Consider the following 18,044-nt stretch of genomic DNA (forward strand, 5'->3'; position numbering starts at 1 on the left):
GGCATAGTGCGTATTATTACGTCCTCTTTATCAAAAATTCACTCTTTTGTCACGCAAATACAACACACAAACCAATTAACTAGGATGCCTTTCGCGCTGTACGCACCGCCCTCCCAGACACTCCCATCGCGGACATCGACGCATGGGTGCAATCACTCAGGCATGACGTTCACCACAACACGCGACACATTGAAACTACAACCGAAACCCCTACACTCGACACACGCCTAGCCCACCTCTGGGAAGCTTATCACAGCCTCCTGGAACGCTGGAAAGGCAACAAACTTAACAGGACACTTAAAAAGCGGTTGGCCGCGCTGCAGACACAAATCCAACAACACTCTGAGGAGCTCTGCCGGTCCAACTGGGGACAGATATGTGACGGCATCGCAGGAAACCTGTCCACCAAACGCGCATGGCAACTCCTCCGACACCTCATTGACCCCACACGCACCAAATCAGCAACACAGCACCACGTTACACGCCTCACACACGAACACATTGACGATCCCGACACCCTCCTAGACACACTTCAAACCATGTACACCTCTCTAGGTGCACCCACACCTCTACCCCACTACACAGGACAAGCAAATCCCACACTCGACACCGATATCACGGAGACGGAAGTCAGAGCGGCCCTCCTGATTCTCCGCGCCAATTCCGCACCTGGTGCAGACCAAATCACAAACTCCATGCTCCGTAATCTGGACGACCGATCGATCACCCAGATTACGAAATACTTCAACCAGTGCTGGAGGGAGGGTAGCCTCCCGCAGTCGTGGCGCCACGCAAAGGTAATATTCATACCCAAACCCAACAAACTACTTACCATTCAAAACCTTCGCCCGATTTCGCTAACCTCATGCCTCGGGAAGCTCCTCGAGCATGTTGTGTTAGCGAGACTCACAAGTCACATGGCGGACAACAATCTTTACCCGCATAGCATGGTGGGATTCCGCCCCATCTATCCGCACAGGACGCCATGTTGCAACTCACACACGACCTTTTTGACCCGCTTCTTCCAGGTCACACCAAGGCAGTCTTAGCTTTGGATCTTTCTAAAGCTTTTGATCGCATTGAACATCAGGTGATCATGACTGCCCTATCCCCATTGAATGTGAGTGGGCGCACGTATGCCTACATTCAAGCATTTCTCACTGACCGCACGGCTGAGATACACTTCGGACCTTTGTCTTCCCCCTCCTACACGCGTCAGAGTATCGGCACCCCTGAAGGGTCCGTCCTTTCCCCCTTTCTCTTTAACATTACCCTCATCCCCCTCGCCCGAAAATTGGCAGCTATTCCCCATCTGAAGCACACTCTTTGTGCCGACGATATCACCCTGTGGACCACCCACGGCAGTGACGGCGACATAGAGAACACCTTACAGGAAGCAGCCACCCTCACCCAAAATTACGCACGGACCATCGGACTGTCTTGCTCCCCAGAGAAGTCCGAACTGCTCCTCATCCGTCCTAAGAACCACCGCTGTCCCCGCTCCCCCATTGCCATTGAACTGAATGATGACCCGGTGCCTGAGGTTGGCACCCTCCGTGTATTGGGCCTGCACATCCAGAACGATGACAAAAACACCACCACTCTGAAGAAACTCGAGCAGGTTGTAGGCGCGATATCGCACCTCATCCGCAGGGTTTCGGGACATCATAGAGGCATGAAGGAGCGTGACCTATGTCGCCTCATTCATGGCTTTGTCCTCAGCCGTGTGCTGTACACTACCCCATACTTACAACTATCCAAACATGACATAAACGCTTTGGATGCTTTGATTCGCAAGGCATTCAAAGTAGCACTTCATCTTCCACTCAACACACCCACTGACAGATTACTAGGCTTGGGCCTCCACAAGAGGATCGGGGAACTGGTGGAGGCCCACCGACAGGCCCAATACATCAGGCTCACAAAAACCTCCACAGGTCGGTATATCCTGGACTCCCTCGGAATCAGAATACCTGCCACCAACCCAACCCTCCTCGCCATCCCAAGATCCCTTCACCGGGAGCTCCTCATCAGGCCGCTCCCGAGGAACATGCACCCGTCCCACCATGAGCAGCGCCGCAGAGCCCGTGAGAAGGCACTCCATCGAGCGTACGGCTCCGAGCCGAACGCCGTATGGGTGGACGCTGCCTGCACGGGTGATGAAGCGACAGCAGCTGTGGTGGACTCCTCTTTATCTGCCCTCATCACACTACCTCTCCCTCCCAACACCTCCCCAGAGGCTGCAGAGGAAGCCGCCATTGCACTCGCAATCACCCGCACGAAAGCCCGGTACATTTTCAGTGATTCAAAAACTGCGATTCTAAATTTTGATCGAGGCCGGATCCATGTCCCTGCTTTTGGCATACTGGACTCGCCCGATGCACCCCCGCCCCGCCATGTGGAGCTGATATGGGTGCCTGCGCACTCCGGGAATCCCGGAAACGAGGCCGCGAACCTTTTAGCCCGAGGTTCTTTAAATCGGGCTCAGGTGGCCTCGGATGCGGGATTCACGAAGGAGCGCATGCACTCATTCAGTGAGCTGACCCAGGTATACAGAGCCTCACGCCAGCTCTACCCTCCGCCCCACCCCTCCCTAGATAACAGACACGCAACACTCTGGCGCAGATTACAGACACAAACTCTCCGCGCGCCCCTTATCCTAGCCCACTATCACCCCTCCTTCCCTACTCCGGCATGCGCCCTATGCCCAGAACCCTTCGCTTCTTCCCTCCACATCCTTTCCCTCTGCCCGGCGGACCCTCCACCGCGGGACCTAGAGAACCTGAAGACCTGGGAGGACTGGGAGACCCTGCTGCGCTCGGAGGACCCGGCCGTGCAGACCATGGCCACCGGCAGGGCTGCCAGTGTTATTGACCTCAGGAACATAAACACTTGAGTGGAGTGGGGTCGTGCGGGGACCCTGGGGCGTGCCCCGAATTCCTGTTGTAATAAATTTTTCTCTCTCTCTCTCTCTACACGCGCATACGGGCACAATAGCATCACATATATGTAATTAGTACACTCAGAACTAATCTCCTATCCTCCGAATAATTCTCTGCATTCATAAATGAGCTAATTGATTGGTGTCAGTCGCACGTCCTTTCCTTTGCATCTCTATCCAGCAACGTACACGTGCTCTTTTAGGCAACACTGTCAGTCTTTTTCTCTTTCTCTTCTTTTAGCGGAAATCAGCGCCTTTGGCACGCAACTTCGTAAGTATTTCTCGCGTGCCGGAATTACCGCTCCTCGTTCATTATTTAGCATAAGGCATAGACGAAGCTCATCCAGAGTGTTGGCCACATTGTCATCGAAGCGCATGTAGGCGGCGACAGCCAAGTGAATCGTGTAAGAGGGGCCCCAATTTTTCAAAAGGAGGCCAATCAGTCTAGAGCCATTGACGGTCACAGTTTGCCACACTACACAGGCCCGAAGGAGGAGGAAATTTGCGGGTGCTATACGTGGTAAGGCAAAACGCGAATTAGTAGCGCTAGCGCTCCGATTTACTTTCGAGGCTCGGTTTTCAAGGTCAGGTAGGCATCAGACAAATATCGATGAAGTCGGTCCTAAACTCCGCCTTAACGGCCTAATTAAATGAAGATTTGCAAACAGTAAAAAGGTTGTTTTTTCATAGTGCGCCTCCGTATTAGGTTAACCACATAGCATAACGTTCCAATTTCAAGAAGTTAACCAGTTTCATTACCGAAACTCGAAAACGGGCGCCATTACCACCCGCCAGTAGTGACGCATGTTTAAGACCGGAGTCCGGACAAGTTCAGAGCGTTTGCTCGATGCGTGTACAACACTTTCCTCAATAAATACGGTTTATATGAGAAAAAAAGATATTAAATCACATAACATGCATCTTAACTGGGATGAAACGCCCAAGAAAAAGCTCCAAACGTGTTTTACTTCTAGAAAAAACAAAGATCACTGCGGCGACCCGCATTGGGAGAACGCGAAAGCACTGGCACTACCTCGGAACTAGTCGCCTCTCTTTAGGATATTCTTTTTATTTGCTAATTGAAGCACGGAATTTCTGTGACTTTCTTAAACTTTAATTAAAGATTGATTTATTTACTCTGCTTATACCTTCTTTTATCGGAATCAACCATTTTATTTTTTCAAACTTGGCGCCGTGGTTGCTTTCCCGTCCACTTATTATACATCCCCGTCCAGCCTATTCAACCGTCCAATGGTTTTTTTCTGGCAATTAACTGATTATTTATGTCAATGAAACTTTTTGTTCGATTAAATATTACTCATCAAATACATTTCATTTAAAACCTTACTTTCACTGTTTTGCCTATTTTTCGCTATTTTGCCGTACACTGCTGTTTTCCCGTCCGCTCACTTCATCGACGACCGAGCTATCTTTTCGACATTTTTTGCTCTAACTAATTATTTAATCATCCTACACAATCCCACCAACATAGCCTAGCAGTGCTTTCCCATTAAAACTACTAGTGTAACCTCAGGGAAGATGATCGCGCCGCGATGCTAGTGAGCGTTGTTTGCCTGGCAGTATTCGGTTGCACCTTGTGCAAAGTTCCGACAACGCGAAAGAAGGGAGGCATATTCAAATGTACGCCGAGGAAAAAAAACTGCTTGTATTATCGGTGTATCGGTAGCGTGCAATATTGTTGTTGTCTTGATAAAAAAATGTGACCCGCCTTCTCATTTATTTATTTATTTATTTATTTATTTATTTATTTATTTATTTATTTATTTATTTATTTATTTATTTATTTATTTATTTATTTATTTATTTAATTAATTATTTATTTATTTATTTATTTATTTATTTCAATACCCTCAGGGGCAGAGGGCATTGCAGAGGGGAGTGGGTTACACACGAAAGTGAATCAAAAATACAGCTGCAAATACACTTAAAAATTACACATAAATGAAGCTCACAGAAAAACCGAATGAACAGATTACGTCAAAACATTTAACAAATTAACAGTGCATATCGCAGAATAGAAACAACAAAAAAAGCAACAGCACACAAGAAAAACAAAAACGACAAGAGAAATCACGTTCAAAAGGTAGTAACTTGCGCGCATATAGAACAAGTGGACCAACCGTAAAAAAAAGAAAAAGATGACAGTGTTAAGGATTCTCGAGTTTATGACAGCAGCAGGTTGATTAAAGGAGATTTAAACGTAGAATTATCAGAAATGTCGACGATAGATCTGGGAAGGTGATTCCAGCTTACTGACGTACTTGGGCTGAGTGAATTGTGATAATGGTTGGTTAGGCATGAAGGAATACCAACCTTATGACGATGGTCAATGCGATGTGAAATGTAAAAGGGTGGTAATATCATTTTATTTTTAAGAATGGGATTCTCGTAATAAATTTTATGGAACAGAGAAAGACGGTATATTTTCCTACGTTGTGACAGCACGGGTAGTGACAAGCTTGTTTTCATAGTTGTGACGCTGGAGTTGCGATGATAACTTGAAAGAATGAAACGAGCCGCCCGGTTCTGTAACTTCATATTTCTGCCTTGTGGAAACGTGTTCCTACCTTTGAATAAGAACCTGGAGCAAGTGCAGTGAACGTGAGGTAAATCAAGTAAAAACAGCTGGATGTCAAAAAAGAGCTCTAGAAAATTAAGCACAGTGTGAAGCGAAAGAACATACCAGAAGCAAAATTTTTGCTACAAAATAAATATATATTTTTTCTTCGAGGATAACGGCATCAATGCGGTGCCGATGGTTAGCTGGTTCATCTTGCGCGCCTCGGCCGGGAAAGCCACTTCGTGTTGCAAAATACGTAGGAGTTAAAAATGAACAAAGGCTTATGCGCTGCGTTCATTGCTGTATTTACCTCGAACCACTTAAAGGCTTTGTACTGCAGGGACGGAAAAGTTTTTCTAATCTCTTCAACCTTACACTTGGGCAGAACGACGTGGTTACCGGATCCCATTCGACCATACGCCCACCACGCAAATCGCTGGTAGGCAGTGTATCTGTATAGGCTGAGTAATAATGCAGAGCGTATAGTCGAAATTACGAGTTGTCTGTCCTTCAAAATATTATAATTCACAAAACTTATGCGTTCAGGTCTCTGAGGTCATGGAAACGCGTAGGATGGTAACGCTGAAGCTTCCTGTAGTCGGCCTCAAGTATTAACTGCGTAAGGTAGCAAGAAATTCGGCGTTTTCAGCAACGTGCGCGCGCGTGGCCTTCCAGGATTCTCCGCACGGCCTGCAGGTCTCGCGGCCGCAGGTACACTCGATACACGATGGCATTATTGCGCATCGGGTCTAGCTGCACCTGCAGTAAAAGCGTGCATCTTTATTCCTTTTCAGACAAAGCAGACCCCTCCGCAGACCTCTGCCGGCTGCAAACAACGTGACGTGGAAAGGGTGTTGCTCGATGAGCGAAGCCGTGCACTTTAGCTTGTGAACCGGCTAAGCTATCTTGTGACCAGCGCTCCGCCGTCGACTTTCTTCGCCCGATTAGAGACGCCTTTCTTCTCAGAATAATTGCCCCGTTCTATGGGGCATTTTTTGCTGATCGGACCACACAAACGTAGGTGCGCTAATGATGTAGACCAGGAAAGGTCTATTGATGAAGCCCCGCCCACAAAACGGATTCGCCTGGGGTAGAGGCGCCAGCCGCCCACCATTGTTGTCGTCTTTGAAAAATAGAGAGGAATTCATGTTGAAGTCTGTCCTCCAGACACTTGGCACCACCTTTTCGGATCGGATGTAAAGGGCACTAGCCGAAAGGGTACAATGGGGCTTTCCGCATTCTTTACGCAGCTACGCACTGCATCGACATGATGCCACCAATTAATTTCTCTCGGAGACCATCGAGCTTCGCGGCGAAAGCAGCCAGAAACGCGCCAGAAAAAGGGCTTACAAGGGGAACTGTCTAGTCTCACTTAAGAATGCCTGAAACTGGCGAGCCGGCGATGCCGGCGTCTGAATGGTTCGTCATTTCCGGCCTGGCTTCTTAGATTTATTTCATTTCAAAAATGTGCACATTCTTTAGAATGAGCCACAGGCCAAAAGCTAAAGAAAATAGCTTGAAAATGCCGACACACCGCTAGGGGACTGCGTCGTCTGCTACAGTTTTTGAATGCTTTTAAATAAAGTACTAGATGCTTCACAACGATGACAATAGAAATAAACATTACTTATACCTGGCCCACTATATCGAGCGCTGAATTAGCCGAAGTAAACTTTCGGTCAAGTAGGCCTTTAATGCTATGACGCGAAAGGGTTCGTGGGCTAAAGCCCATATATGTGGAATTGGTTCTTCTGTGCTTGACAATTATATATTGCTGGTTGTCCTCATACAACTATTGGCGCAATGGTTCAACAATTAAGCGATCCGCCACTGCATTGCGGTGGCAGGGGTCGCCACAAGCGGGGCTTGTGAGACCCAGTTTGCCCTTCCTGAGCATCCTCTCGCGACCAATGGAGATAAATGAACGATCAGATCAACCAACTCGCTGTCCCCATGCCCGCCCTAACTCCCATAACCCATTTCCTGACAACCATTCACCCTATCCATTTCGCCCATCCTTTCCGCTACTTCCCAGGGGAGGTCAGGGGAATCTCCCCTGGCCCGCTCGGCCGGCTGTGGGTCCCTACAGTAACTTTCCTGCCCCCCGCCTTCCTTCATTTTTTTCCTTTTTCCCACTACGTGTGGTAAAATTATCATTGCTCTCGGTCCTTTTATTTTATCGTAAAGTTAGATTAAACCTGTTGTACGTATGTGGCGCAGGCAGACGCTTATTATCTTTCATTCTTTTTATGTCGCCTCATCCTAATGTATGTCGACTGCCACGGTCAGACCAGACACTCATACATACCGACATGCCTTGTGCTTGTACTGTCTTCAGTGAAAACATTTTCTCTTGCACTGAGCGCGTCTGTTTTCTGCCGGTTATTCAAGATAATCTACTTTTATCCGGCATGAATGTAATGCAACACACTGAAACATTTCCGCACAAGTGTATTTTATCCGCAGAATTGTATTCAGTCCAAAGCGTCGCTTTCCGAAGGAGAATAGTTTGAACGGAATGAAGGGCTAGGGGCTGCCAGGTGATTATCGAGAGAGTAAAGACTTCATGAATATTTATTTTTTCGAAAAGATCTAGGGCAGTGATAAGCTGCAGTGATAAATTTCTCTTCAAACTAACAAAGGATAGCTAATAGGAGCTAGACCATACCTAATACGCCTTGTTGGAAGTCAAGCCGTGTAAACGTAATACGCAGGTTCATGGCTCTATTCAGCGAGATACTGTCGTAGTTAACCGGCTTTGTAAAGTTGCCAAGGTGTTTAACAAGCCCAATATCTTCATTGGAGACGTCCTAGTACACTTTAAAGTGCTCTTTTTGGTTGCCGGTTGTGTCTTTTGCTGATGAGTGGGCTTTAAAATATGCGTTGCAGGACGAAGAACACATACAAAATGTGGTCTGCGCACTTGACATATGTGTTCCTCGTTAGCCTTTGTCTTTATCGCACAAGTACGTATTTAAAGAAATAAAACAACTTGTCACAGAGAAAGGATAGCGCAGTAAACACACAGTATGAGGCAAAGAGAGGACAAGTGCTGTCCTGTCCTCGATTCGTCCTCTGTGGTTACTGCTCTATGCTTTCTGTGTGACGATGAAACAACGCGCCCAAACATTTTACCTCCGCCGCCGCGGTGGCTCAGCGGTTTTTTTTTTTTTTCTTTATTGCCTGGCTTTGACACAAAACACTGGACAACACAAACAATCAACAAAAGACAATAACTATGTACACACGACTTGTGGTCAGCCAGCATAAATCTGGCTGTTATGGTGCTCGGTTGCTGACCCGAAAGACGCGGGTTCGATCCCGGCCGCGGTGGCTAGAATTTCTTTGGAGGAGAAATTCTAGAGGCCCGTGTACTGTGCGATGTCAGTGCACGTTAAAGAACCCCAGGTGGTCGAAATTTCCGGAGCCCTTCACTACGGCGTCTCTCATAGCCTTAGTCGCTTTGGGACGTTAAACCCCATAAACCAAACTAAACCATTTTCCCTCCTGAAATGATCTTGTACATACCAAACAACTGTGTGAATATGAGCCTTTCTATGATAAAAATATTTAGTTACTCAAATTACGTAGCTGATGAATATTGCATGAGTTGGTACAGCCACATAATCACGAGTATCCGAGCTCAGCAATCGTAGCAGACCGGGCGGAAATAAACACCAACGTACAGTCATTGCCAAATATATACAGCCCAAGGGGTTTGCTAACAAGCTGTGCAGCGGTGCCCTTTAGCACATTTGACGGTCTCAAGCTTGGTAGGGTTCAGGATTTCAGTTCCTCGCGCCTTCGTCAGATAAAGGTCCCTGAGCATGCAAGAGGAGTACGCTGCAGGGCTCAGAAGCAGACGCCTCATGCTGTATGCTTTTGACAAAGACTGTACCATAAAGGTAAACTCAACGTGGGTCAGGCAACGCTGGTCACTGTGGTGCGATGATTAAAAGTAGAAAGGTGAGCCAATCTCCTCGCAACAGCACGCTCCGTGAGCACAGCGCATACGTTGTATTTCATCATATTGGGGGTACTTTTAGACTTCGCGACGAACAACGAACGTTAACTGGAGGCTTCCTGTTCATGTAGTCTTTGTTAAAACTAACAAATAAGCATTAGTCCTCTAAATATACTTGCCGCACATTTCCAGCTGCCGTGGGAGAGTCTAGTACTAGAAATTTCGTTTAGGAGAACAGTCGAAACTCTTCCTTTTCAGTCGTCCTTTCGTTTGTCGTAGAGAGAGAGAGAAAACTTTTATTTGAATTGAGGAAGGTTGCTCGAGCAACTTGGGTGGCACCCCTAGTCCAAGGCGCCACTAGCTTTAGCTGACTGACGGACTTGCTGAACCAACTTAAGTTGCTGATCCAGGGTCTCGCTGGTCAGGGCCACCTCCCACTGCTTATATGTCGGGTTGGATACAGTTAAGTGTTTTGGTTTCGTTGTGCATTGCCACGATATGTGGTAGAGCGTAGGGCAAGCTCCACACCAAGGGCATGTATTCTGATATTGAGTGGGGCTAATCTTGTGTAGGATGAACAAGTTAGGGAAAGTGTTGGTCTGAATTTTCCTCCAGTCAATGGCTGCGGAGGAGTCTAGTTTTATGTGAGGGGTGGGTAGTTTCTGCGTTCCAGCCGAATATGTTCTAATCTGTCACCATAGGTGCTAGGCATGGGCGTGGGGTAGGGATGAGGATCCGCCCGATTGGTTAAATCTCGGGCTAGATCTTTGGCTACCTCATTTCCAGCTAGTCCTTCGTGACCAGGTGTCCATGTTAGTCTGTGTGTTTGGCTGAGATTGCCAAGTAGCTGTACTTTTAGCAGGAAGGCAACCACCACTTAGTTGCATTACGTGCGGATAACATGGTAACATTAGACCAGCAAGTGCATCTTGGGCACCTCCGGGCCGGACATGCTCTTTGGCTCGCAAGGCCTACCGGCTACCATAGACGGCCATGTATTTGTTGATTGAGAGTTCGACTCCTGACCGTTGCCTTACGCAAGTTATGACTAGCAATTAGGTTCTAGATCAACCCCCGATTCAAACGCCACCAGTCCCGCAGTTGTGCAGCAATTTGGAGGCCCACAGTCTTTGAGCTAAAAATGTCTGATCGGGCTGGATAATGTGTCGTCTCTCGGGAGGGGGAAGGGGGGGGTTATACAGGGGAAGCCGAGCATTGCCCTTGCCATAACATTTCCAGTTTGGTGACACTCCTTTCTGTTGACATTTCCAGTGTGGAGAGATCTTTCTTGTGGGAGTAACATCACGTGATTTTTCAATGTGGTTGACCTCTTTATTGGTTGCAACACCGCGTTTTGTCAGTGATGGCGCTCATTTTGCTTGCGCATTAAAGGGATGATCCACCAAACAGTTCTGTTGGTTGGTCAAAGATTGTGGTGGTGGGTCAGTCGAGGGGGCGATGATAAATTTCATCACTCTCGTCCAATACAGCCGAATAGTAGCAGCTTTTTTAGGCCTAACTTAGTACACAGGATATTTCACCTGAGTCTTTAGGCAGGTTTTAAAAATAGGCTTTTTGATTTAGAGTAGCACGTTTTTCTTTATAGCATTGTCAGTGGTGCAGTACATCAAAGTACAGCTACGATGTGCTAACTAGCAGGCTGGTGTACTGTTCCGCTGCTTAATTATTGAGAGGCGTGTAGCCCACCATGATTAATTTCTCTATCAGTTTTGCATACTTTCGAAAACACGGTTACCCTCAGTGCTGTGGCCCAGCAAATATTGGCTATTTCGGCGAGTTACTTGCACTAGAGAGGTTGCATAGCCTGCAAGCTTCTCGAAAGCTCGTTTTTCTTGGCGCGATGTTGGCAATATTTGTTGGGCCACAGCGCCGAGGGTAGATGCGTTTTCGAAATTCTAAAAACTGCTATGGATATTACTTGAGGTGGGCTACATGCCTCTCAATATTTGATGAGCGTAACAGTAATAGTTCAAAAGTTAGCTGTTCAATATTCGTTAAACAATCTGCTGCTGGCACGTCTTAGCTGTATTCCGACGTACTACAGAGCTGACAACGCTAAGCCAAAAAAGGTGCTATACTAACTCTAAAAGGCTATGAGAGACGCCGTAGTGGAGGGCTGCGGAAATTTCGACCACCTGGGGTTCTTTAACGTGCACTGACATCGCGCAGTACACGGGCCTCTAGAATTTCTCCTCTAAAGTAATTCAACCGCCTCGGCCGGGATCGAACCTGGGTCTTTCGGGTCAGCAGCCGAGCACCATAACCACTGAGCCACCGCGGCGGCTGAAGTCTAAGGTGAAACTGCCTGTATTTTTAGTGCATGTTTTATGTAACGTAATGAATTTAATGGACAATTTATCGTATTTTAAATGTACAATAAATATACTAAGCGGGAAAAAGTATATTTTGAAATATTTGTAAAAATATTCAAAATACTAATCCAAGCACACTGAGAAAACATTACTTTTGGTACGTAAGTATGTGAACAAAAAGGCAAAATTACGAAATAAGTAAAATATATTCGAAATGAATTTTTCCCAAAGCTTTTTTTCGCTGAGGGTGAGTGCGTTGGACTAATTTAGACCACATGGGTACTGGAGTGGATTCCAAGAGACGGCAAGCGTAACAGAGGGCGGCAGAAAGTTAGGTCGGCGGATGACCTTATGAACATTGCGGGGGCGACATGGGAGAGGCCTTTGACCTGAAGTGGGCGTAGTCAGCTGATGATGATGATGATGAGACCACCTGGGGTTCCTTAACGTTCGCTGACATCGTGTAGCACTTGGGAGCTTTTATTTTTTATTCCGTCTCCATCAAAATACAGCCTCCGTGACCTTCATCACACCCGCATCATCGGGATCAGTAATGCAACCCTAGTGCCACTAGGCAACCACGGCGGGCATGTTATCGGCGTCACTTTCATAGGTTGCTCCTTTCTCTGTTATAAATTATCCCGGTTACCAGATCATGGTTCACTTTCCTGCTCGAGGCACTGTTGTAGTTGATGCCACCTTCATTTCGTCCAGCCCAAATGCCTGTGGTCCGGATGCTTTCAGCCGGAGCCCATCCTGTAGGGGTTGTGTTCACAATGTGCTCTCCGTGGCCTTGTGAGCAGGCGGCAGCACTGGATGCCCGTTACCGGATGCTGGAGAGTAAGTTTGGAGAGGTCCAGACTGGGAAGTCGAATCCAGCTTCAAAAAGTCGGCGAGATTTCAATATCCCTCAAAATTCTCAAGCCGCATGAAATCGGTTCCGGTAGACAGGACGTACAGGGTCTGTCAAAAGTTACCAGGCCACAGGGCCGGCTTTTCAGCTGTATACTCAGGCAGTTACGACACCACGGAATGCGCACAGAATGCATTAGCTGCACTGCCTGCTACCTCGCGCAACCTTCACGTACTAGCAGCACAAAAGGTTAAGGCGACTGGGCTGGCGTAGCATAACACGTGATTACCGTTGCCAGCAAGGCATTGAAACTGTTGAAATCATTGCACTTAGTTATTCCATGACCATGGACGGTAGCTTCTCTTTCGACGCTGCCACTGTTTCCGTCACGCTGCGCTTCTGCTTGCACGTAGCCATCCGACGCACAAGCAGGCCCTGCAGGCCATCGGCGCGCGCTTGACCGGTGGTTGCTTAAAGTTTCAACGTCGTAAAGTTTGTTGCTTTTTTGTGGCCACAAGATATATTGGGCGCAGTGTCGCGGGAGCAGTCAGACGCTCTTAGTTCTCCGTGCTCGCTGGAAGCAGGAGTTTTCCAATTTTGAGGTCCAGTATTCGGCGACTCCTCGTTCACTGTAACCTAGTGGTGCAGTCGCAGTTCGTTTTAGCTGCTACGAATTTCCATTGCCCGAACGTATATTCTGACAGTAGCGTAATATACGAGCGCTAGTTATATCTGCGGCCGTTATAAGTAGGCTCGATTAAGGTGCTGAACTGGGCTAGTTAGAGCATACTCATGAAAAGGCACCGCGAAAGCAACAGGACATTAGATGCCCTGACGACCTTTATGCGAATTTCTTCACGCGTCGCAGGGGCGGCGTAGGCTTTTGTACAAGCGCTTCGCTTGCGGCAGATGTAAGTTTCGATCCCCAGTGTTGCCGGGTGCCCACTGGAGATACATGGGTACAAGCTTTCACCTGACCTGTTACTCGACTCCTCTTGGGTAAACGCTGTGGAAATGGGTGTTTGACCCCACATTGAGTATACGGTAAAAAATTGTGCATGGCGCACTTTGGCCAGAGATGCGCTTGCGCCATAAAAATCATCACCATTATCTGAATTCGTTCCTGAGGAACTTTTCTCCAAGAATCACAGCTTTGACTGACAAGCAGCTTGTGGTTGGCTCAAGTAAAAACTATTCTTGTTCGGGGAAGGTACAAGGCCACAAAAAGCACACTTCCTTTTCCTTCGATAAACATTAATTTAAGATGGTTGTATAAATTCTACATCCCTGGTTGCTTCACTTATGCTAATAATTTATGCTGTTTCATGATCACACATATCATTGCAGGGCGTAGTTGCGATAACGAAATATTTTGGCACTGCATGAAATAAGCAAAGAACAGGTTTTCGCGTGGTTTTCTTTGAAGGCTACTGTCTTCATTAACGTTCCAAGAAACGTGTAATAAAAACAAAACTACTGCGGTGAAAGACAATTTTATTACGAACTATTATTTTGTGAGTCTACAGACTGGAAATTTCTCTAGACAAGATTTTTTTTTTGTTCTCTTGTAACCTTGTCATTCGTGGACTGTTTACATAGACATCTACAACACTGGTCCTTCTCGCAGTCTTCCGGCCACTTTAACCCGATTTTTTCTGCGTAAGTTTCGTGATTCTGTCTAGAGTATTGTTATTTCCTGTAACGTGTTTTTTCCAACGTATTTCTTCTAATATAGTTGAACCTGGCCAGTCGCAAGTTGGTAAGTAGATTAAATATTGTCGTTATCTCTTCTGGTGTTAAATGTTTCGGTTGTCTGTAACAGCATTACTGCATTTCCTCCCACTTCACAGAAAGCATGGACAGACTGTAAGTATTTTGCTGTGCGTTCTTTTATACGAATTAACTAATTGAATCGCCCGCGAAACAAGCTGGCGTAGCTGTGGCCTTCATCACCGGCACGCACATGGCCCTGAAAGTGCCAGTCGTCAGGAAATGGTTCACCAGAATGGCTTTTTCTTGGCAGGCTTTTGTGGCTCTTTTAAAACCATGCCACTGCGAAAATGACTTAGTGAATATTTTTGTAACTTCCTGGCATATTATGTAGACGCACACCGATGATTATGATGAAGTGTTTGCTAACTAGACAGCGTGGTCACAACCGTGAAAATACATATAGTGGTTTGCGGCTGCTATTGTGTGAGATGAACCTGACTGCGTTTCTTGTATCGAGCACATCACACCATGGACTGCTAATAGCACGCCAAAACGCATCGCGAGGGCATGCTTTTGTCATTTTATAATAGAGGTCCCTTTGGTGGGCAGGGTTAGGTCCGAAAACCTTTAGTGGAAGGTGTATTACTTAGGCCCTATTTCATGAAACCACCGCTGCACCTCATAGAACCCATTGTTCCAGGTAAGAAAAGCGCTCCACTATTGAGTAGAGCGTGCTGCTACTTGGGTCTGCATGGAATTTTACGAGAGACTACACTGTAGCTCTCCAAGCAGTTTGTGACAGGCAAATATCTTTTAGACGGAATGGAGTAATGTAACCGAACTAAAGAGACTTGAAACAGCGGATCACTAACAGATTTTGCGAAGTTATGAGGTCGCTAAATGGTGGGGTTGTACTGACTCTCAGACGGCATGCACTATGGTATTCCAGCTGGTGGCCATGCAACGTCCTCCTTCGGTTGGCATTTGGCAAAAGAAGCTTTTGCCTCGAAAACTCGATCGGAATGTGAGCAAACATCTGTGGGAAACTGTAGGGCGTCCACTCTTGAGCAACCATGGCTCCCCATGAGAACGAATATTTCTTGCATGAAAGTGGTGTCAGCACTTGTTTTTGAGTCGCGCCCTAGATCTCTGATCTTTTGCTGGCAGACCTTGCCAGGGAGACATAAAACGTCTTTCTGGCTTTCTGGGCGAACCGTATGTGCTAGCCGTGTGCCGGTATCTGAGCGAATTGTCTGAATAATTAAGTTACGGCACAGAGTGATACAATGCAAGCAGCTGTTCGGCCTGCTTTTCGCGTGAGCTGACCTGAATTGCCCCAGCAAAAAAAGCGCGTTCCTTGAACTCCTGGCGACTTTTGGAGATGACGACGGGTACTGGAAGTTCAACAGCACCTCGAATACCCAGTTTTCTCTCTCGGTGTATGGCCATTCAAAAAATGTAAAGCGTATACCCTCAGATTCCAGTATAATACCATATTAAGCTACTGTTGCCATAAGACGGGGAGCAGCATCGATGGGTGACAGGCAGGCTAAAAGATGGAGTCATTTAGTTCACTCGGCTGATCGTGAACTGCGATAGCTGCATTCAGGAAATAAAATGAAGCTTCGTTAATGCAGCAAGAGCCGTGAACCAAAATATTGGCAACACTTACAAACGCGAGGCTCTTACGCCGTACATGCATGGGCTATCCCACATCTTGATGTACATAGCGGCTAGACTAGGCGTGTAGAGTTTTTCTGCCCCGCATAACGGCTTGCTCCATATGTAAGCAAGTGAACAAGCGGATGCAAAGTCAACCGTGCACATAAAATACCGGACCCATTTCACGGCGGGCCAGAATCGGTCAGTGCACTATTACTTAAGCATGTAGTTGGATGCAGGTCATGCAGACAGAGGAGGTACGTCAAACAAGAAGGAAAGAATTACGAGTCATTTGAGAAACATTCAGGGGGGCACTTTGTTGACATAAAGTGCGGTGAAGCGAAAGCCTTAGGGCTATGTTGCTGCTTGTGTAACTGATGTGTAGTTAAGATGTTAATCTTCGAAATAAAAGTGGAACGCGACAGCGTCTTGCAACGCTGCCAGGGAGCCCACAGAACGCATATGTATCAGCAGCGCGAACACCACACAGGAAGAAGAAGGAGAAGAAGGTAAAGAGCGCTGAACTTCCAACTTTTATTTGAGCAAAAATTGAACCCGCACTTTTATACACATACCAGGTAAAATCCCACCAGGGGGTAATCAAGGCGTTCTATCGAATTGGGACCAACACGATGTCCAGGGCATCAAAATGATAACTACTATCACACTATTCAAAGACTTCCATGAAAAGCACGAATGACATGCGGAAAAAACAAGACAATGTAAAAACAGGGCTGAGTGTGCGCGAATGGAAAAATGGAAAAATGGAAAAACAGGGTTGAGGGCGCGAATTTTTCTAAAACCATGAGAAGGCAAGAACACGGTAAAAAGGTAAAAAACAGGGTTGAGTGTGCGCAAATGGAAAAAATGGAAAAACAGGGTTGAGGGCGCGAATTTTGCTAAAAGAAACAAAGAAAAAAACATGAGAAGGCGAGACACGGTAACAACGTAAGCGATGCGAAGGGATGAGCGCCAACAATTAACACGGCTAGAACTAAAATGCAGGGTGCCCCTAAAAACCAGGTAAAATCAGGTAAAACCAGAGAGAAAGGTGATTTCTTTTTCAGATAATGAGATGGAAGGGGTGCTTACGCAACCTTCTTTGAGCCCTGAGATGTAGGTAGCTTCAATGATTTCGCGTGTTAATTGGTTTTTATGTTTCTTTAAGACGGTTGCTTTCTTAAAATGAGGAATGCACTTCTTTTGGCTGTCACATACGCTGCAATGGGCGGGCAGGTTCCTCAACGGCGCCCCAGTTAGATCGTTCCTATGTTCCATTAACCTTTCGTTTAAGCATCTTCCTGTTTGGCCTATGTACGCCTTACCGCAAGCTAAAGGTATAGAGTATACAACACCCTCCGCACAAGGTACAAAAGGATCTCGGTGCCTGGTTGTACAGCCACTATTCTTTTTCTTTTTATTAACTTTGTTGCACAGGCTTGACAGGCGCAGAGGGGCTGAAAAGACTACGTCTACGCCTGCTTTTCTGCCAATTTTGTTCAGATTATGCGAGATTTGGTGCAGGTATGGCAGAACGGCGACCCTTTTGTTCCGCTGTCGCGTATCATCCGGGGCTTCACATTCATGCTTCATACTTATCAGGACTTTTTTTGCAACAGACGAAAGGAGAGATTGCGGGTATCCTGATTGCTTCAGCCTCAGCACTTGGCTCGAAAAACTGTCCTGTAACCTGTGGTGACACGATTTTGTGAGTGCGTTCTTAAAAGTTGACTTCACTATGTTCCTTTTTACAAGTTTTGAATGGGCTGAATCGTAGGGTAGGATGGGCTTATTGGCTCTTGGTTCAAATAACCAGCACACATGGTTCTCTCCGAAAAACAACCTTAACTCTAGAAACCGCATCGCGTTTTGTTCTGGGAATTCGTGTTGGTCCCAATTCGATAGAACGCCTTGATTACCCCCTGGTGGGATTTTACCTGGTATGTGTATAAAAGTGCGGGTTCAATTTTTGCTCAAATAAAAGTTGGAAGTTCAGC

Source organism: Amblyomma mixtum, chromosome 1 (genome assembly GCF_055824585.1).
Source record: "Amblyomma mixtum isolate Tamu chromosome 1, ASM5582458v1, whole genome shotgun sequence".
NCBI lineage: Eukaryota > Metazoa > Arthropoda > Arachnida > Ixodida > Ixodidae > Amblyomma > Amblyomma mixtum.